Raw genomic sequence first — 23219 nt, 5'->3', positions numbered from 1 at the left:
CAAGCTAATCCTTTCCATCCCTGCTCCCAACTAGCTATGGTTGACTTTAAACCTTGCTCGTACAGGTCCCACATCCGTGGTACTTGCCCTCTCTTGGGGTCGCTTTCCTCTTCTCTCTTCTTTCTCTCTCTTTTCCTCTTTTTCCCATTTCCTCTCTTCTGCCTTCAATCCTGTAATGAAGGCTATCAATATAGATTGCTGTCCTCCAGTAATATAGCTGTGATACCTGCCTAATTTTTAACTTGGTCATCTATGGTCCTGGTAACAGTTTACTGTTATGTTACTCATTATACGTTCATATGCTGTTTCATTATATGCCTGTTCGATGTCGCCCCTGCATGGGCAAACCATGGCTTGTTATGATTCTTGAAACTTAAATAAAAATATTGAAACAGAACATAATTAACTTCATGGCTCAACTTGTGTTAGCCCCTGTACACACGGTCGGAGATTTCCACAACCAAATCCGTTGGATTTTGCCTGTCGGATTTTGTCCGTCGGATCTTGTCCGAAACTGTTGCATACACACGGTCAGACAAAGTTGGCGAAAAAATCCGATCTTTCAGAACGTGATGACGTAATTTCGTTACGATGGGACTACATTCAGGCTAGTAGCCAATAGCTTTAATGTAGGAATTTGATCTGAGCATGCGTGGCACTTGGTCCAATCAAAATTCTCTATACATGATCGGAGTATGTCCGATCGGCCCAGTTGGTCGGGAAATATTTCCAACATGTTGGAAAATTGGGTCCGACGGATATTCCGACGGAATCAGTCTGATGCATACCACACACAGTCGGATTATCCGACGACACGGTCCGATAGGACACATTCCGACGGATTCTCTGACCGTGTGTACAAGGGCTAACACTTCACATTGTTCATTACGGACATCAGTTCATCATTCACCCCATGCGCTATGGATAGCAGTTCATCAATACACTTCATAACTCTTCTCTCTGTATTGTGCAGCATTTCTGAGCAAGTACTGCTGAGCTTGTACTGGACCCCATCAGTATTAGCATAGTAACCCATCACTTCACTCTCAGTGACATTCATTCATATGTTTCACTAGAATGCTAGGAAGCTGTACTCTTGCACATAACCCGTGCTTACTCTTCTCCCAAGGCTTAACTCCATATTTTGTGACTCCCAGGCAAGCTCCCTAGGATACCCCATGACGCAATGTCAGACCCACTAGTGGGGTTCCTGCTGCAAGGGAACGAGCCTAAGCACACAAGTTCCTTCACCACCAGGACCTCTATCACCTTTGTCAAGTTACCGCTTCCTAACTGGCTGGCTGCTTATGCACCCGACACGAGGACTGCAGTCAGTAGCAACGCCATTATAACTTCCTCTGAATAGCTTTACTGCACATTAGACATTTGTACTGTATCTTCCATATCTCGTCCTGTGCCCTTATTACTCCCTGTTCTTATGATACAAGCATTGCATTTCACCCTTTTAAGTTTGTCCACAAGTAACTACAGACCAGGCCAAGTTGAATAATACTAAACATTATTTACTGATGATGTTTAAATATAAAAGATGAACAGTTTAACAGATAATCTTCAAAACACATTCCTGTACATGTTCTCCCAAGTGCCCCATAGCTGTTCTCCTGCTGCCCCATGAGGTAATCATACCATAAATAAGTGAGAAAGTCCTGTAAGTCTTAAACTCCATTTAGCAGTGAAATAAGTCCAAATCCTTGGTACCCTGACTGGGCTCCCATATAGTTGGTTAAGTGCAAGAACTAGTTCACATCTTTAGCTACATTCTGATTTAAGATTTATCACTCACATGCCACATCCATATAGAACATTTGAACAAAAAACAAGAAAAGAAAACACTAGGTCAGACTTTGGAGGCAGATTGGATCAACAATATTGATTAAAAATAATATTTTATTTATACATAAAAATTACATATAAACATACAGGGTATAAACATTAAAAAGGAATATGTCCACTAACTGCCAAGGAATGGCCAGAAGCAAGGCCGTCACATATACCCAAATGACAAATGACGTTCACAAGTAGGACATCAAAAGAATGTGTGAGCATTTGACGCACAGGAGCTCACGCATTCTTTTGATGTCATATTGTTGAACGTCATTTGTCATTTGGGTATATGTGACTACCTCTTTTCTGGCCATTCCTTGGCAGTTAGTGGACATATGCCTTTTTAATATTTATACCCTGTATGTTTGTCATTTTTATGTATAAATAGTCCGACCTAGTGGGTTTTTTTTGTTGTTTTTTGTTCATTTAGCTACATTCTCTTCCTTAAACGGGGAGGACTGAAACCATTCCTCTGGCTGTCTTACTAACTTCGGCTAAGAGGTGGTTCCCTCCATTTTTATGTGTTCGTTCCAGCAGAGAGTGGTACTTCCCAAAAAGCCTGGGAAAACCTGGTCAGTAGAGTTAACCCTTAAATGCCAAGGAGCACCACCCCAGCAGGCAAACACAACCAAACAGTGCAACCAACCCACACTGGGATGCACAGTACTACAAAGAAATGCAAGCAAAGCAATCAAAACCATAAGCAGTCAAAAAAATATAAAAGAACACGCAATACAACAAACTCCATCAAAGCACCTGCTTACAAGCTTGCTAAGCTATAGTACAGGGCAGTGATGGTGAACCTTGGCACCCCAGATGTTTTGGAACTACATTTCCAATGATGCTCATGCACTCTGCAGCTTAGGGAAATGTAGTTCCAAAACATCTGGAGTGCAAAAAGGTTCTCCATCACTGGCATAAGGTGATTGAGTCACACAGTTGTCAAAACGAAATATTTTCCAGGATCAGTAGCAAATACTGTGGACCTAACTTTATATAATCTGTCATGTTAAGTATATGTAAACTGAATCATAAAAATCTTACATAAACCTTAAAAATACCTTTTCAGGTCTACTTAGAATCATGTGGTGGGACTGGTGTCATATCACACTACACTGTAGAAGTAATCACTTCTACTATAAACAGCAAAGCTAGCACTTTCATTTAAAAACAAGCTTGTGGCTGCTTTTGCTTGTTATTCATTACTGTCCCGCCATTATACTTTTGGCAGTGGCAGTAAACTGGTTCATTTAGATTACTACATTATACTGTTGGTATCTGATAAATATATATACATTTTTATGGTGTCCTTGCCATTTAAATAACATGTCAGATTGCCTGAAGGAATAGTTGACAGCTGTCATTTTCCTTGTCTGGTGTGAAAATTAATTTTCACCTAAACTGAAAACTAGCACCAACTAACCCTTAGTTACTAACAAGTTACTAGTAATTGTGTGTTAGCAATTCAGGATCTGGGTAGTAACACCTTGCAATTTACATATTAGGCTAGGAGGTAGTGAGACATAGACTCACATTTTCTTGTTAGCACATTAGATGAGTGATAGTGAATATAATTATTATCCTGATAATTAGCCATGGAGGAGGGGCCATGCCAGATTGGAAGTAAAAATCAGTGCATGTGACCCGACCATGCCAACCCTACTGAATTGATATTTTTTTTTATGTACTAACCCATTTTAACTGGTTCAGTACTATTGTACTTTAGAATATGCACAGTCTATAGTAAATGTTAATGATGTATTGAAGAGAGAATGATGCTACGAGGCCTGGTCAAACTACTGATACGCCTGGTCACACTACTGATACATTTGAGCCCAAAAATTATTTTAGAAAGGGTTGCCAGTCTATGCCTGGAGAAGAAACGCTTCACTCAGCTCTCTAAGTCATAGCCAACATTATTTTCTATAAAACCCTGCAATTTCAACAATGACAGTCAGAGAGAGCTGCAAATTAATGTTATGTACCTGAAAATAATGATAGTTTTGGCAAATAACACTTTCATTGCAGCTCAGCTAGTTTAGTCCACTGACATACAGTACAGAATTGGACACCGTTTATGTTTTTGTAAAACTCCTACCAGTGTTAGTATAGTAAAAAGAAAATGGGTTAGGAGAAAACAGACATAGGCACAAGCTGACAGGCTATGCACATGTAGGCGGGGTGGAGTTGAAAATGAACCCTTCCTCCATATTTTCTCCATATTTTCCCATCAATTCATTGGTCGCCAAGTTTGGGTCACATAAGAGGACAACCCCAGGGGTGGGTTCTTCTGGGCTATGCTAGGCACTTGGGATAGGGTCGCTGCATTACACATAGGGTACCTTTACTGCTGTTTCCATAAATGAGATTGGACGAGGTTGAGACCACCATGGGGGAATACTTGACTCTTGCACATTAATCGCTCTCCAGTTAACTCTCTGGTCCCCATGACAATGTACACCTTATCTGTAACTTACATTTAGGAGGGACAAACTGAACCTTGTCCACATCCACCTATCAAGCATATTGCTACCTCACTGCCAATAATGGTATGGGGTTCTGTCGTGAACATAGCACGGACTCAATGCGTGACCTTGACTTCCTTTAACTCTTCAGTGCCTGTTTAAAGGTTGGGGACCTCTGCAGCGCCAATCCAATCCTGTTGCTATGGAAGACAGACTCACAGTAAGCATGCTGACAACAACTCCGTCCTGCACAAGGCTATCCCACCTGCTCCAGGCACAGACTTCACGACAAGCTGCTGGGTAAACCTCCATTACTTTAGGTAATCACTTGTATCTGCACACTATATCATATATATAACTTTAGTACAGACGTCTTCGTATCTCAAAGTACCTCAGTGACCCAAACTGTAGGAAGGTGCTAGTTACTTGCATTACACCCCTTGAGTAACTTCAGACCAGGCAGGAACAAGGTTTTTGCGCAAAGACATCTCAGAGTCCAACATGTATTTCTCCTACATCCCTAATCCTAACTCAGGCTGAGTTATGGCATACCTGCAAAAGGTACAGTCCATGTACCATCAAGGGATCCAAAGATGGCATTTTCCAATGTTGGTTTCTTCAGAGACGAACCCCTTCTACATCACGACAGTAGCGACATAGTAGAGCTGCCCGATTCTGGAAAAAATTAGAATCACAATTTTTTTGCTTAGAATAAAGATCACAATTCTCTCACGATCCCCGCGGCTTAACATCATCTTATACATATTATACAAAAAAATTGAGCTAACTTCACATTTTTTTTAATTCAGTGAATTGTACTTTTTTCCAAAAAAATGTGTTTGAAAGACTGCAGCGCAAATACAGTGTGACATAAATTTTAGCAAAATTTACAAATGTCAAAAGATTGCCTTTTTTACCCCTGAACTTTAATGGAATGACTTTCAGTTCATGTGTAGGCTGAGCTGAGCGACCGCGCACAAAAATGCAGGGTAGCACAGGAGCAGTGTGAAAAACATAGTCGTGTTGCATTCATTTTTTCCACACCGATCTGTCCCGCACCTGACAGCTGTGAGGATGTGTGACCCAGGCACACAGAAAATCATTGTTTTCTGTGTGCCCTTGCAGAGATCTGCGCTTTTTCTTACGCATGTGAACAGGTCCTAATCCTTTTTTCTCACCCCTAAATTTTTGCAAATATAAAAGAAACTAGAAATGGAAAAAAATCATCTGTGGTTTTAACCAATCGGTTTTTTGTGTATACGTCGTAACTGGAGACACAGCATTTCCTTTACCTACAATACATATTTTGTGCTTAAATGTGTCTCTCTTTCTAATCTAAGAATCTTGTTCAGATAATTCAAAAATTAGACACTTTAAATATAAATGCATGTAAAACAAGATTTTAATATGTTTATTATGAAGATGAGCTGCTGTCTGGCATCAAAAACGTATAAGGGGCAACAATGTCAAAACACATAAGATTATACTGAAAATTAGGAAACAAGAATCTAATGAATATATCTACAATTTAAAATCATGTTTATATACCAAGCAGTGTAAACACCTGTAACCCAACATCAACTGTACACCATCACTCTGAATTATGCAAATAATCAATAATGAGCAATTTGTTACCAGAATAGTTTATACGTTGATTATGCCAAACACAGGGACAACTTCACAGTTCTAGGATGCTGCTAAAACAGAAGGCAGGCACTCGGGGGAGAATTGACACTTGGGGGGGGGGGGGTTATTAACTAAGGTCTTGTTCACACATGGGTCTGTGTCCTGACAGCTCTGAAAAGTGATCTATTGTGGATAGCTTTTCAGTTTTGGTTGACAGGTGACTCAAAGGCGCTATGCTGCCTCCTGGACACCTTTTTTTCAGAGTTGTTCTACAGCAGGATGTCACAACCCTGTACATTAGACACATCCCATTGTGGTTGCAGCATGGTCCCATTCACTTTTCACAATTTCACGTTTGTTGGTTGTATTTCCTACCAATTGCGTCATGCTGCATAAAATCTGCCGTGTCCTAATCACAGTATAGTGCACAGACAAGGCCACTGGAAATGTGGTTGGTTGGGAGCAATAAAGATATGAATCACTACCCCTCTGCTGCCATTGTGAACAAGGCCGTGGAGAGTCATTTTAAAGTTTAAAGGTTTTTTACCGTATTGCATTATCTGCATTAAGGTAAAAAAAAAAATATTTAAAACGCGCCAAACTATTTGTTCTATCTACCCTCATCCCTAAGCACTTACCTGACTCCTGTCACCGCTCGAGCACTGTCCCAGTTGCAGTACCGCTCCACTCACTTCCTGGTCTCACAGGAGACACTGATGGCAGTGCCCTCACTTCCTGGTCTCACAGGAGACACTGAGGACAGCGCCCTCACTTCCTGGTCTCACAGGAGACACTAAGGACAGTGCCCTCACTTCCTGGTCTCACAGGAGACACTGAGGACAGCGCCCTCACTTCCTGGTCTCACAGGAGACACTGAGGACAGCGCCCTCACTTCCTGGTCTCACAGGAGACACTGAGGACAGCGCCCTCACTTCCTGGTCTCACAGGAGACACTGAGGACAGCGCCCTCACTTCCTGGTCTCGCAGGAGACACTGAGGACAGCACCCTCACTTCCTGGTCTCACAGGAGACACTGAGGACAGTGCCCTCACTTCCTGGTCTCACAGGAGACACTGAGGACAGCGCCCTCACTTTCTGGTCTCACAGGAGACACTGAGGACAGTGCCCTCACTTCCTGGTCTCGCAGGAGACACGGAGGACAGCGCCCTTACTTCCTGGTCTCTCAGGAGACACTGAGGACAGCACCCTCACTTCCTGGTGTCACAGGAGACACTGAGGGCAGTGCCCTCACTTCCTGGTGTCACAGGAGACACTGAGGGCAGTGCCCTCACTTCCTGGTCTCGCAGGAGACACTGAGGACAGCGCCCTTACTTCCTGGTCTCACAGGAGACACTGAGGACAGCGCCCTCACTTCCTGGTCTCACAGGAGACACTGAGGGCAGTGCCTTCACTTCCTGGTCTCACAGGAGACACTGAGGGCAGCGCCCTCAATTCCTTGTCTCACAGGAGACACTGAGGGCAGCAGACCCACTGGCTACTGTCAAACTCCTGTGAAGTGAGGGCAGACACGTGGCCTACTGGCACTGTGTGTGTCTATGGATGTACCCAGCCCAGCTTGAGAGCATGCACACAGGGGTGCCTCCTCAGCAATCGTCTTGCTACAGGAGGCACCTGAACAGTCAGAAGCAGACAGCACCGTCAGGGGGCTGCCAGAAGAGGAGGTAAGGGACATCTCTGTGCACAGAGCAGGCAAGTATAATATCTTTTCAATAAAAAATAAAAATAAAAAACAATTTAGTATTAATAAATACCTCAATACTGGGCACTTTCACCGCCTTCTTGCCCAGGCGTTATTTCAGTTTTCAGAGCTGTTGCACGTTGAATGACAATTGCACGGTCATGCAACACTGTACAAATTAATTTTTAAAAATTTTGCTCACACAAATAGAGCTTTGTTTTGGTGGTGTACTGCTGGGTTTTTTATTTTTTACAAAAAAACAAACATTTTTTAAAAAATAAAGTTTTTCTAAGTTTCTGTTAGTAAATTTTGTAAATAAGTAATTTTTCTCCTTCACTGATGTGCGCTGATGAGGCTGCGCCAATAGGCACTGATAGGCTGCACTGATGGGCACTGATGAAGTGGCACTTATGGGCACTGATGAGGTGGCACAGATGAGGGGACACTAATATGCTGCACTGATGGGCACTCATAGATGGCACTGATAGGTGGCACTGATGGGCACTGATAGGCAGCACTGGTGAGCACTGATAGGCGGCACTGATGGGCAGGGATAGGCAGCACTGATGGGCAGCACTGATGAGTGGGCACTGATGGGCACTGAGAGGTAGCACTGACTGGCATCACTAATGGGCACTGATTGGTGTCACTGATGGACACTGATGGGCACTGATTGGTGGCACTGATGGGCACTGATGATCAGTGCCCCAATTACCTGCCCTGGTCTCCCCTGCGAGGAGATACTGCTGATCGGCACTCCTCACCACACACTCTTTCACGCAAGGAGGAGAGCCGATTAACGGCACTTCCGCATTTACATGTGACCTGCTATGATTGGTCACAGCCAGTCACATGGTTAAAGATGCACGTCATTGGCTCATTACAGAGATCATGATCGCGCCGTGTTCTAGGAACAAGCCGTGGCCACGATCGCCATGCTGCATACCCCCATGAGCACACGAGAGCCGCCATTCTGGATGTCCATCAAATGACGTCCTCCCAGAACAATAGCACCACTCCTCCGTCATTTGACGGTGGGCCGGTCAGTGGCAAGTGGTTATGCTGGTCAATTATTAACAGATTTTTGAACAAACGATACAAACAATTGTATGAACATTTGAAAGCAGATTCTCAGTACATTCAAAAGCATGAAGAATGCTGTTTTAAAGTGTTTCAGAATTTTTAGTTTTAAAACTACTGGGGCAGGGCATTTGTGGGACGTTAGGAAAAGTCCTGCAAGCAGCATCTATGGGGCGGTTTGGCAGCGCTGTATATACACCGCTCCCAAAATGTCCTGCCCATTTAAATAAACGGGTAGTGCTTCCAGAGCACCTGAAAAGCGCTTTTAACCCCTTCTTTGTGGTTAAAAGTGCCCTGCTAGCAGCTGAAAAGCGCCGCAAAAGTGATCAGTGCTTTAGCGCTAACGGCCGGGCACTGCCCAGGCGCTGCAGTGTGAAAGTAGCCTTACTCTGCATGTGTAAAGGAGCGGACGGGTCAACAGATAGCGACAAACAGACTCCATGGAAACTACCTCAGGCCTTGGCCTCCCTCTGCAGCCCCCGCTCACTGCCCCTCTGTCCATTCAGCACCTCAGTCACTTCCACGCTCTGACAGGCCTCCATTATAAGTGATAGTAAAGGCCACAGACTATAATAACAGGGCCTCTCACTCTTCAAGCTGCCATTACTGTGTACCAGCTTCTTACCTTAGGCAGGCCTTCCCCTGAACTCCATACACACAGTTCTTTAATGGCAGAACGATATTCAGTTCCAGATTACCTCAGAGCCATCTATTGGTACTCCCAAAGGGGAGCACAAACCAGGCCAGCAGGCACTCACCCAGGCACCATTCAATTCTTGTATTTTCTGAGGAGACTACGTCACAGCCACACCTGATGGCTTCAGCTCACTGCACCTACCTCAGGTGTTCCCAGCTGCTCCTGGGATTGGTTGAGAGCGATGTCAGCTGACTGTATTCTTTTGTCATGTGCCAATCCCAGTGAGCAGAACTTTCCAGAATCACTAGGCAAACTCTGTCCCCTGAAAATGTGTAAAGATCTCTGTTCAGGCTCCATACACTGTATAATAGATATATAAAATTCATTGTCAAATCCATCTTTCTTTTTTTTTTCTACACAGCTTAGAAGATGACATTTTAACCACTTCAGCCCCGGACCATTTTGCTGGTCAAAGACCAGACCACTTTTTGCGATTCGGCACTGTGTCGCTTTGACAATTGGGCGGTCATGCGACATGGCTCACAAACAAAATTGACGTCCTTTTTTTCCCACAAATAGAGCTTTCTTTTGGTGGTATTTGATTACCCCTGCGTTTTAAATTTTTTGCGCTATAAACAAAAATAGAGCGACAATTTTGAAAAAAATGCATTCTTTTTTACTTTTTGTTATAATAAATATCCCCCAAAAATATATATAAAAAAACATTTTTTTCCCTCAGTTTAGGCCGATACGTATTCTTCTACATATTTTTGGTAAAAAAAATCACAATAAGCGATTATTGATTGGTTTGCGCAAAAGTTATAGCATTTACAAAATAGGGGATAGTTTTATGGCATTTTTATTAATCATTTTTTTTTACTAGTAATGGCGGCGATCAGCGATTTTTATTGTGACTGCGACATTATGGCGGACACATCGGACATTTTTGGGACCATTGTCATTTATACAGCAATCACTGCTATATAAATGCAGTGATTCCTGTGTAAATGACACTGGCAGTGAAGGGGTTAACCAGTGGGTGGCAGTGTAGGGGTTAAGTGTTCCTAGGGGTGCGTTACTAACTGTTGGGGGCTGGGCTTTAATTTAGTGAACACTTATTTACGAAAGGCAAATCCACTTTGCACTGCAAGTGCACTTGGAAGTGAAGTCGCTGTAGATCCGAGGGGGACATGCAAGGAAAATAAAAAACAGCATTTTAGCTTGCACATGATTGGATGATAAAATCAGCAGAGCTTCCCCTCATTTCAGATCTACCCCTTAGATTTAGAGCGACTGCACTTCCAAGTGCACTGTCAGCGCAAAGTCGATTTGTCCTTTGTAAATAACCCCCAAAGTTTGTCTCAGACACATTTATTGATTCCCTCTAATATGACACCATGGGGGTTATTTACGAAAGGCAAATCCACTTTGCACTGAAAGTGCAGTCACTCTAAATCTAAGGGGCAGATCTGAAATGAGTGGAAGCTCTGCTGATTTTATCATCCAATCATGTTTAAGCTAAAATGCTGTTTTTTATATTCCTTGCATGTCCCCCTCGAATCTACAGTGACTTTACTTTCAAGTGCACTTGCAGTGCAAAGTGGATTTGCTTTTAGTAAATAACCCCCCATGTGCAGTGGCCTGCGTTTTTCCACGCCATATCAGTGCAGGTCAATGTAAAGGGCACATAGAAAACAATGATTTTTATGTGCCTTGTTCATACCATAATGCAATTGAAATTAGGACCTCATTGACATGGGGTGATTTCATTTTTGCCCCACGTAGGGCTGTGTATACTGGCACATGGATGCACAGGTGCTATGTGCATTGCCGTATCAGCAGTCCCAAAGCTGTCAATTGGGATGCAGTGGCTGCACGGACACAGCCCCCGCTTTTAATGTGACATCAATGCGGGTTCAGGTGCACTGTCCCGAACACACTGGTCATGTAGCTGAACCCATATGGATGTCCCACTGGGAGCAGCGGCTGTGTCTGTGCAGCCACTGCATCCCTATTTACCACTTTTGGTTTGCACCTGTCTCAGTAAACATGGCCCTGCACAATCTTAGTCTAAGTTCATCCTTGTGCAAAGCGTTTGCATGCACACAGCGTGAGCAGGGTCACCTGTAATATTGATTGGACCCTGGTAAAACATTTTCCTGCGCCCCCCCCCCCCCCCCATTCAACTGTACTCTCCATCCCAACATTCCAAAAAACAAATAAACACAGACTTAGCTCCAAAAAATTGAATAAGCCATACTACCCCCATCATTACACAGGACCCCCTCCCTCATAATACTGACATTATTACACAGGACCCCCTCCTCCATCATTACACAGGACACCTCCCCCATACTATCCCCATCATTACACAGGACCCCCTCCCTCATAATACCAACATTATTACACAGAATCCCCTCCTCCATCATTACACAGGACCCCTCCCCCATACTATCCCCATCATTACACAGGACCCCCTCCCCTCACTCCACAGACCCCTGCAGGCAAACACCAGGCACACCTTACCAAACCCTCCAGTGAAAAAGTTCTTCAGCAAGCTGATGGTCTGTGGTTGTTGGACATGGTGAGGGAGAGGGGTCGGTGTGATTGTGCCCAGGACTGACAGGAGCTCTACCCAGACAAGCTTTACCCTGCCAAACTGGTCAGTCACTGCACAGGCTAAGATATAACACCTGTAGCAAGGTCTCTGGCCTTGTCCAGTCTAATGAGAACTTTCCCAGCCAAAGATAGCTGACATCCTTCTTTATGTGGTGGGTTGTGAGGCATAGTGGGTGCAAAGTGGACAAAGTTATTGTGTGCCAGACACTTCTTGGATGTAAAAGAGGTTTTATTTATCTTAAGAGTCCTGTTTATATTTTTGGGGGAAAGAGGGTTAGGGTCAGGACACCATTAAGTAGTGATAAATTCAATTGGCAGACTCCGACACTTCAATAGGAGGACAGCCGTGCAAGGAAAGGCTCCAGCAAGGGGCAACATCTGCACATGTAGGAATGCTGTCTCCTATGGCAACAGTCTTTAACAGTTCCTAACTCAAACCTAACAGTTCCTTCGGCTTCACTACAACTGCCTCTTGTAGTTCTTCAACACTGAGGTCCCGGTCTCTCACTAGACCCTCTGATTTACTGACTCTGAATCCCTTGAGCTCCTCCCATCTCTGCGGTGAAGCTTCCCGATTCTCCACTGTGCCCTTTCGGTGAGAATGCTGCTCTGGTACTTGCTTCAGTTACTTACAGTGGTCCCTGGTAATAAGGTGGTTGGTCCCTTTGTGGCGACAGCTTCCCCTCTACCTCTGACCGCTGACATGTTCTCCGGCTGGCAGAACCATAAACTCTGGTTGCACTGCAAGCCGCAATCCCAACCCTGCGCTGCTCTCTTGCTGCTGGATAGGCCCTCAGACAGCCTAGCAGTAAGATGCCCCCGGGATAGGCCCAATCTCGACACATGTCCACCCAGACAGCCGTCCAGGTGACACAGAACATAGATCACCTGACTCCACTCAAATATATAGGCTCTCCCAGCAGGCCAAGGGATTCAATAAAACCCCTGCCCATTGGCTGAGATACCCCATATACCCATAATCTGACCTTAAGTTGTCCTTCTTATATCTAATATCACCAAGTGCCCGGCCACCTAGTGGTAGAAGAGAAAAGTACAACCAGGCCAAGCTTAGGGAGAAATCATTGGGTCTCTAACAACTGACCAGGGTAACTACTCTTGGCAAGTAAATTTGTGAGGAGCAACCCTGACTAAACCTCAGGGTGCTACACACCCAATCAATCACCAGCATCTCCAACATTCAGTTCCTTCCTCATCTCCTGAGTGATAGCCAAGACCCCACATCTCTCCTCCAGGCTAGAAGGCCTGAGATACAAAAAAAAGAATGCATGATTTCAGACATTTACTTCCGCTGACCCATGGGTGAGATCATAACGTCACGCCCGGTCTCTGAGAGTCATAGAGACTGTCGGCAACAGCCATTCACCTCACCCATGCATGCACAGTAGCGTTCTGCATTCCAGGGAATACAGTATGCTGTGGAATGCAGAGCACCGGCATGCCCCCACAAGGAGGACTGGGTGAAGATGGAAGTGCTGAGGAGCCATGACGGTGCTGCTCTGGAGGACTCTGTTTGCAGGTAAGCCTGTCAGTATGTGCTAGTATGAGGTGCATACTAGCACATTATGGCATGATGCTGCAGGGGGCCTATTATTTTCTTTTTTGGGAGCGGTTTACTACAGTATTATCCCTTGCATCCCCTCCCTCTTTTATCAGAACTCTTCTTATACTACACAGACAGACCACCATTGTAATTTTCCCTGTTTTTGCTTTCTGCCCTTCTATTTTTTTTTTATTATGATATTATCTTTCTTTCTATTTCTCAGTTTTTTTTCCTTCTGATAATTTTTCCACTTACCTTAAATGTTGTCTACTTGGTGGGTACTGATAAATCCCAATCCTACCTCTACCACATTTACAAGCTCATGTTAGTGTAAATAAGCAGGAGGATGTAAGGGTCACCCCCACCATATTTATATCAGACAGCCTTAAACAGTACTAATACAAAATCCTTATGTTCCATTGGCTAGGTGAACAGACGAATGAGCAGGGAACTAGGCCAACTGCAATGTTATGAAATGAGACACAGTATTCGCTTTTTCTTTGTAGGGTGCATTTTGCCTCTACAAGGAGTGTTTAATGATCTGTATTCTTATCTATCCTAGGTTCTAATGATTTAGAAATGTATACTGCTTGTTCTGACTTAAATTTTGTTCTTCACACCGCATTTACCTTCATACAAGGGCTGATGAAGTCATGTGTTGTGATGAAACATGCATAGGGATTGGCCGGAAGTCTGAGAGACAGGAAGTGATGCAAGGAGCGTGTTTGACACATGGATACACACAGATAAGCTTGTTGTTATCTTTTTAAATGTAAGAGGCAACTTGGCATTTCTAATAAGATGTATTATCTTTACATATTATACTATGGGAGGCCTGTTTTCTTTTATTTCTTTTAATGGCGAATAGTGAACCTCCATAACGGAACCATGAGATCCTGAGGCTAACCAAGCTGTCAGCAGGGAGAAGGTTTATTCAGCAGATCGCGAACCACGTCCATAACCATCCACACGGACATTGATTGGAAACACGGATGATATACAGGCAATCCCATCTCAGGATACCAATCTAAGGCTTATTGTTCTCCATCTGGAGGTAAGAGCTCTGGAAGCATTACGTGACTATTTAGTTGTAGCGGTCAGAGGTATAGGAGACCGCAATGCAGGTTTCAAGTACGGGACAGCAGACAAGGAGGCTGAAACAAAAAACCGGCTTTATTAAACAGTAAGATATAATGGCCGGAGGAGGAGGATAACAGTATTAACAATTCACAGTAGTTTACAGTAAGGCTAACTGGAATGTGGTACACAAAATGGCTTTCCCGCCAACACATGCACAGTGATACAGGCTACCCTCTTCTAATATGTCCTGCCTGATTCCCGCTTATCGGGACACGTTTCTACAACGTACTATCTCAGTAGGGACTGTACTATTCCCTATCACAATCCAGCACCGGTGCTCACTCACAGTTTGTTAGACAGCTGGAGGGTCCCTTGTCTTGGCCTCCTTCATGAGGCAGGTGAAGTCCAGTTCCTAGTGCTGCAGCTTGCCCGTCTGGGACGGATGGATGAACACAGATGCGGCCCAAAATCACCACAGCTCTCTCTCTCTGCCCGAGATGCCCGATCTTTAGCTGGATACTGCGACTCTTTATCCACACAAAGTCTCCCTCTCCTCAGGGCAGACTTGACTTTTCCTCAGCTCCGCACAGGAATCCCTCAGCTGCCCACACACTCCTCACAGTTCTCTCTCACTGCCACTTCCTGTTTCCTCTCCTCTGAAGGGTCGGCAGCAACAGTGACACCTTGTGGCTAAACTGGAAATAGCAGGCTGTATATATTATAGATGGAACACAGTGCAATATAGTTCAGTAATCCTAGGGGCTGACCCCTACATGCCTCCCCGCTTAAAGGTGGCCGTCCTCGGCCTTGCTATATAGTCCATGGGGAAGAAAAGGGTTAAATCAATCTTTAACGGCAGCACAACATTGTTCATAATACATACAGTTAGACCAAATAAACTGATCAGCATTGTACCTGTTTGGTGGAACCCCTGCAGTAGACCTACTAGATCTCCGAAGGTCTTGTCTTTCTGTTAGGACTTGTCCTTCCTCCCTTGGAGCTGGTACTGGTTCTATAACAGGGGCTTCATCACGTGCAGAGTCAGGAACAATCCACCAGTCTTCAATATTATTCCCATCGGAAATGACAAATTCTGAGGAAGGGGCAGGGAGTGGTGTCCTCTGTGCAGGTATCCGATCTTCTGACCGACATGGCCGTAGCATATTCCTATGTAGAACCCTTGAAGCCGACTCCCCATTCTCAACACGAACTTCGTAAACTGGACCATTGGGATACACTCTCTTGATCACTTTGTACGGCTGTACCTCCCAACGCTCACTCAACTTGCCTCTGGGCCGTTTCTCTCGAACCAGCACCCGGTCTCCAGGTTGCAACGGAATCTCTTGGATGGGAGGACGGTCAGTATAAGTCTTTTCTTGCAATCTCTGGCCTACTAACCGGCAGATGGTCTGGAGTCGCTTGCGGTGTTCTTTCACCCATGAGGTGGTTGATCGCTCTATCACATCTTCTGGCTGTTCCAAATTCAATTCGACAATTTCTCGTCCGGCTCTACCGAACAGTAGCATGTATGGGGTATAGCCGGTGGTAGTGTGGACACGATTATTGTAGGCCCAGACTAATTCAGGCAGATAGTCTGGCCAGTGTGTCTTTTTGTCCTCCTCTAAGGTCCTCAGCATCTGAAGCAGAGTCCGATTAAAGCGCTCACAGGCCCCATTCCCTTGGGGATGATATGGAGTTGTCCTGGATTTTCCAATGCCATACAGTCGGTGTAACTCCTCCATCACTTTCCCTTGAAAGCATGCTCCTTGATCTGAGTGAATCCGTTTCGGGCATCCATAGACCCGGATGAAATCTTGACAGATGGCCCGAGCTGCAGACTCAGCCGTCTGGTCCCGAGTTGGAGTGACCACTGCAAACTTGGAGAAGTGGTCAATCATGACCAGGCAGTATTGTGGGCCTCTGGCTGACTGTCCCACGAGGAGATAATCTATCAGCAATACCTCCAGCGGTTCCTTGGTCTGTATGGGCTGTATGGGTGCCCTCTGCTCTGTGCTTTTAGTAAGCTCACACACTCTACACTGTCGGCAGACTTCTTCAACTACGACCTCCAGTCGTGGACAATACACATAACGCTGCAGCCACTGGTAAGTTTTGACTGGCCCGAAATGAGCTCCAAATTCATGAGCTTCCCTGGCTATCTCTAGTGCCAGACTCCTTGGTATGACAACCTGCCATCTTGCCTCCAGATCGGCAGGCTGCTGCCACTTGCGGTATAGAACAGCTCCATGAACCTCTAGTCTGTCCCATTGATGTAGAATTGACTTCATCTCAGCATCAAGATCAGCCCTTTCCTCTCTGTCTGGTTTCCTTTGCCGAGCCACCCAACCTTTTATCTGTCGCAGTCCAATGTCTTCATCTTGTATTCGCCCCCATTCCTCATTAGTTCTTGCTAATGCCTTAGGCAGGGACCGGGCCTCCCCGCTTGTCTGTGCTGCGACTGCTGGAGGTGTAAACTTGCGGAAGTCTGGAATTTCATCCTCTTCCTTTTGTTCATCAAGCTCTCCCAATGGAGTTTCAAAAGTAACCCTCGACAGACCATCAGCATTGGTATTCTCTGTAGCAGAGCGATAGCGAATTGAGAAGTCATACTTTGCAAGGCGAGCTGCCCAACGTTGCTCCAGGGCTCCCAGTCTAGCAGTATCCAGATGGGCCAGGGGATTGTTATCAGTCCGTACAAAGATTTTAGCCCCTGTAAGGTAACCGGCAAACTTCTCTGTCATGGCCCACACCAGGGCAAGGAGCTCTAGCCGGAAGGAACTATAGTTATGAGGGTTTCGCTCCGTATCCCGCAGGGACCTACTGGCATAGGCAATCACTCTTTCGTGTCCGTCCTGCATCTGTGACAACACTGCCCCGAGTCCGTAGAGACTACCGTCAGTAGATAAGAAGAATGGTTTGTCAAAATCAGCATAAGCCAAGATGGGGGCCGATGTCAGAGCCTCTTTCAAGGTCAGGAAGGCCTCCTCTTGCTTCTGTCCCCAGGGAACACTTTGACTCTTGGATTGCCCAGCAGTTCCTCTCAAAATCTCATTCAGAGGGCCCGCTATCTTTGCATAGTCTTTGATGAACCGCCGGTAGTAACCAGTCAGACCAAGGAAGGCCTTCAACTCACGCAGCGTTCTAGGCTCCGGCCATTGTTGAATGGCAGCCACTTTATTTTGGGATGGCAGCACCCCGTCTTTGGACACCGTATGGCCTAAGTACTCGATCTCCTTCTTGAAGAGATGACACTTCTTTGGCTTTATCTTCAGGCCATGGGCCCGCAGTCGCTCAAGTACCTGTCCTAATCGGGCCAAGTGTTCTTCAAAAGTAGCAGAGTACACTATAATATCATCCAAGTATATCAGGGTAGCTTCAAAATTTAGATCTCCCAGACATTTTTCCATCAGCCTCTGAAAGGTTCCTGGGGCATTAGACAGCCCAAATGGCATCCTATTAAATTCAAACAGACCCATGGGAAGTATGAATGCTGTCTTTTCCTTGTCTTGTTCAGCCACCGGTACCTGCCAGTATCCACTTGCTAAATCCAAGGTGGAGAAGTATTTAGCCCGCCCTAGGGCTGTTAGGGACTCTTCGATGCGAGGCAGAGGATATGAGTCCCGCACTGTGCACGCATTCAATCTCCGGTAATCCACACAAAATCGAATGGTGCCATCCTTCTTCTTGACAAGCACCACTGGGGCTGCCCAGGGACTTTGACTACCCCGAACCACTCCTGAATCGATCATCTGTTTCAGCAATGTCTTCACCTCTTGATACAACTTGGGTGGAATCTGTCGATATCTCTCTCGGCTTGGGGGAGTGTCCCCCGTCGGTATCTCATGTGTGATAGCATCTGTGCAACCAAAGTCATTGGCATTGCGGGCAAACGCAGCTTGATTCTCCCACAGCATGGTTTCAACTGCTCGTAAATGATCCGGACTTAGAGCTTTCACATCTATCTCCATTTGTTCCAAGATGACTGTCCCATTCCATTCTGGGGTCGGTGCCTCTGCAGGCTTTGCAGTAACTGCCAAGGTCCAAGCAGAATTGCCTATCGGAGCTAGAGTCACTTCTCCCTGACTCAGCACTTCTCCCCGATGTAGGTACACGCGAGCCAGTTCCACTCCTGGCACCAGAGAGACTTCCCGTTGTCCAACGTTTACAGCTCTTATGGGTACTCGTCCATTTTGGACTACTGCCAGTGTCCGGGCCACTAGGACATCCTGACCTAACTCTCCCAGGCCTTCAGGCTCAATGATCACCTCCATACCTTCAAGGTTGCGGGAGGTTCCCACGGGCAAAGTCAGTATAGTCTCCCGATCAGGAGGGAGGGTAAGGGTAGCCCTTCCCGGCACTCGAATATTTCCTACAGACTGATGTACTGGGACACTCTTCTGTGTCCCACAAAACCGGATTAACCGTTGAAATGCCTTTTGCGTTGGTTTGTGTGGAGTGGCATTCTTCCAATAGCCCGGCCCCCTTTTAGTGAACATAATTTGATCCAACTCTCGCAGGATATTCATGCCCATTATCACCGGTACATCTTCTTTGAAGGTTTCAGGGACCAGCAGGATACCTTTTTTTCCAACTTCCTGTCCACACAGACGTACATTCATCCATACGACACCTGTGACAGGGATTTGTTGCTGGTTAGCTGCTGTGACCCGGATCAATGTCCCCTGTTCTGGCTTGGCCAGTGCTTGAAAGTAACGGTTGAAATATGACTCAGGCATGGTCGTTACCTGTGATCCGGTGTCCACTAAACAGTTGACTGGAATGCCTTCAAACTCGGCTCTTATGGTGGGACATCCTGCAACCAGGTGTTCGGAGCTGTGCTGAGTGGCCTGACACTCTACTTCCCCCGCAGTGTGCCTCATTACTGCGGGGGCCTGAAGTTTAACGCCGGCTCTGGGCGTCTAGGCAGGTCCCTCCGGCATTCTCTAGCGAAGTGTCCTTTTTCTCCACACCGCCAGCACTGAGCCTCTCTGCGTTGTTCTCTCTGTCTGTGTGCGGGAGGCGCCCGTAGGCCTGGACTGGCCGAGCTCACTGGAGGATATTGAGGGACTCGGTAGGTGGGAATACGTGGGTAAGGATGCTCTGGTGCAGGAACCATCGAGGCAGTCTGATAAGGTTGTTGTTGCCCCAGATATGCAACCTCAGGGGGGTAGCTCAAATCCATCCGTCTCTCTATTTGCGTCAACTTCTCATGCATGAGACCCAGGGAGCTTTGTAGGTCCTGCACCACTCTAACCAGGACCTCTTCATTCTTCGCAACCCCGAGGGAGGCGGTCTGGGTCCGTATCACTCCAGAGGCATAAATTTCTTCTTTACTTCGCTCCACGGCCTCAGCCAATATTTGCCGAAAATTCAGTGTAGGGTCCACTCTGACTCGTTCCCGTAGGGCTTGTCTCAGGTGAGAGCTGTAGAGTCCCAGGATCAATTGTTCCCTCAGTATCCGGTCTGCGGATCCCATGGCGGTTATCCCGTCTGCCTCTTTTTTCTGTATCTCAGCCAGTACTTCCTGTAGAGCCGTTGCATATTGTGAGACCCCTTCATTTTCCTGCTGTACCCGGTAGAAGAACTTTGCCCGGAGGTGGCCCGCACTAGCTGTTTCACCGTATATTTCTTCTAGAAAGCGCACAATCTCTTTCAAGGTACTGCGCGTAGCTTCCGGTTGTAAGCAAACAGTTTTCCGCGCTTCACCCTCCAGGGCAGCCAAAGCAATTTCCACCTGTAGCTCTGGGCTGACATTGTAAATTCTAGCAACGCTCTGTAATCTCGTCACCCAGTCTGACAGTGACATGTTCTGGCCATCAAATTTTGGCAACAAGTTAAAAAGCATGCCCATAGGGAGGGTCCTTGTAGGGGTTCCACCATTACCTAAGGCATTCACATCAACATCAGGTACGTTGCCTTCAGCCGCCTCCATCTCTGTAACCGTACCCTGCTCGCAGCGCCACTTGTAGCGGTCAGAGGTATAGGAGACCGCAATGCAGGTTTCAAGTACGGGACAGCAGACAAGGAGGCTGAAACAAAAAACCGGCTTTATTAAACAGTAAGATATAATGGCCGGAGGAGGAGGATAACAGTATTAACAATTCACAGTAGTTTACAGTAAGGCTAACTGGAATGTGGTACACAAAATGGCTTTCCCGCCAACACATGCACAGTGATACAGGCTACCCTCTTCTAATATGTCCTGCCTGATTCCCGCTTATCGGGACACGTTTCTACAACGTACTATCTCAGTAGGGACTGTACTATTCCCTATCACAATCCAGCACCGGTGCTCACTCACAGTTTGTTAGACAGCTGGAGGGTCCCTTGTCTTGGCCTCCTTCATGAGGCAGGTGAAGTCCAGTTCCTAGTGCTGCAGCTTGCCCGTCTGGGACGGATGGATGAACACAGATGCGGCCCAAAATCACCACAGCTCTCTCTCTCTGCCCGAGATGCCCGATCTTTAGCTGGATACTGCGACTCTTTATCCACACAAAGTCTCCCTCTCCTCAGGGCAGACTTGACTTTTCCTCAGCTCCGCACAGGAATCCCTCAGCTGCCCACACACTCCTCACAGTTCTCTCTCACTGCCACTTCCTGTTTCCTCTCCTCTGAAGGGTCGGCAGCAACAGTGACACCTTGTGGCTAAACTGGAAATAGCAGGCTGTATATATTATAGATGGAACACAGTGCAATATAGTTCAGTAATCCTAGGGGCTGACCCCTACATAGTCACGAAGATTAACATCAATTTCACAACATAATTGACTATTTAGAAGATTCACCAGGATTATGGACATTCATGATTATTGTCACTAATTTATCACTTTGGACTTTTTTTGATGTATACACACTCATTTTGGATTTCAATTACTGTGTTTACTTTTTTACCAATGATTTTGATTATTTTGCCTCAATATTAATGCGTTAGAAGTCTGCGCGGATCACTTTTATTATTATTTACCCCTTTTTTGTGTTTAAGTGTACACTTTAGATCTTGCAGTGACTTCACTGACTTCATATTAGTTTATATCATATATTCACTTAATTAGTACTGCAAAGGACCTCACTTTAAATTTCTCATAGTTGGCATGTCTCTGCTTCTCCATATGGTTTTTCTTGTATACCATGTTGTGAATTTGTTGTGAAAATTTGCCCTTGCGCTGACTTACTAGTTTGTCATCCTCTATCTCCTTAAAATACAATAAATATATTGTTACCAGCAACATATAAGACTTTCCTGAAAGATTGCTGCTATAGGTGAGAAGTATTGCAGTGATCATCTTGCCTGAACTCCAGACTCTTATACTGTCAAAGAGGATTAAAAATCCATCTTTCCCCCAGCAATGGTAGTCATCTCAATTCCTTGCATCAGTCCCTTCACTGATTAATTTTAATAATGATGGCGGGAGATATCATTTCTAGTAGAAAAAGCACATACCGTAAACCGAGAGATTTCTTTTTAATACTATAGTAGAGTAGTCACTATTAATATATATATATATATATATATATATATATATATATATATATACGGTACATATATAATATATATTCTACTGAATCAAAGTTAAACAACACTTCAGTCTATACAGCGCCTGATAAAAAAGGCCAATATTGCGCAAGGGTATGAATTAGCATAAATTGCTTCAGCTTCTAACCTCTCAGATATAATTAAAAAGCCTTTGTAGTCTCCAACATCTTATGCAATTACAGTGAAATTTGGATATATGATTCAAATTAACTAATCTGCCAGCTAAAGTCAGATTTGCATTCTAGAAGAAAAGAATAAGAAGAAAACAAAATAATAAAGATCAGAAAATAATGCAGAGTTACTAGTGCATACACAAAACATAGAGAGAGGCCCTGGATTCATTAGGTGACCTCCTAATGAATTCTATGCTCAAATTGCAGCAGGAGATATCTGATCAATTTTAGTGTACACTTCAAATTCAGAAAGTCGTAGTTGTGATCTGATAGACCAGTTCTCCTACTCAGGGCCAACATTAGTAATCACAGGTCCCCTACAACCTACAAGCCCCCCCCCCCCCACTGCACATGTTAAGTGCACTGGTGAGAAGAGGTGCAATCACTTTTTCTTCTTCTAGCTACTTCTATCACATGGCTACTATGGGGGAAGTGGTCAACTGATGAAGCAACAGCCCAGTATTCTTGGCTATAAAAGGACATCACTCTTGGGTAATTACATGGTGCCTCCCCCCCTTTCCATGCTGTAAAAAAGCTTCCTCAATCCAGTGGCCCATGCGTTAACCTCCTTGGCAGTATGATTATGTCAGATTTTCGATTTTGGATGTCAAGTCGGTACATTGTTTTGCATGGAAATTTGGCATTTTATACTTCTTTATATTCTTAGTTATAACACACTTAAATCTGTCCAAACAAGAATCTAGTGGACACCCCAGGTTTGATAAAGTTTAAAACAGCAAATCATAAATTATAATATAATAAATAACTATAAATAATTATAAAAAAAATATTACAATAATAATACATTTTATTCAATAGTGTAATCAAATCAAAAACACTGAAATGTGTCCAAACTAGGGTGCAATATTACTAGTCACTGTAAAGCCCCGTACACACTAT

The 23219-nt window shown here is 45.0% G+C and overlaps 1 protein-coding gene across 1 annotated transcript in view; it reads right to left on the bottom strand.

Moving 5' to 3' along the window:
* MTUS2 (microtubule associated scaffold protein 2) overlaps nt 1–23219 on the bottom strand; it is a 1194608-nt gene that overhangs the window by 1107783 nt on the left and 63606 nt on the right. The window contains exon 2 of the mRNA XM_077484081.1: nt 4863–4985. The gene's annotated coding sequence lies outside the window, so the exon portion shown is untranslated. The remainder of the gene's footprint in view (nt 1–4862; nt 4986–23219) is intronic.

The sequence above is a fragment of the Lithobates pipiens genome, unplaced genomic scaffold (assembly GCF_037356315.1).
Source record: "Lithobates pipiens isolate NorthernLeopardFrog02 unplaced genomic scaffold, aLitPip1_a1.2 Scaffold_16, whole genome shotgun sequence".
NCBI classification, from domain to species: domain Eukaryota; kingdom Metazoa; phylum Chordata; class Amphibia; order Anura; family Ranidae; genus Lithobates; species Lithobates pipiens.
Note: the sequence above shows the minus strand (reverse complement) of the source record. Positions and strands in the feature narration are given on the sequence as shown.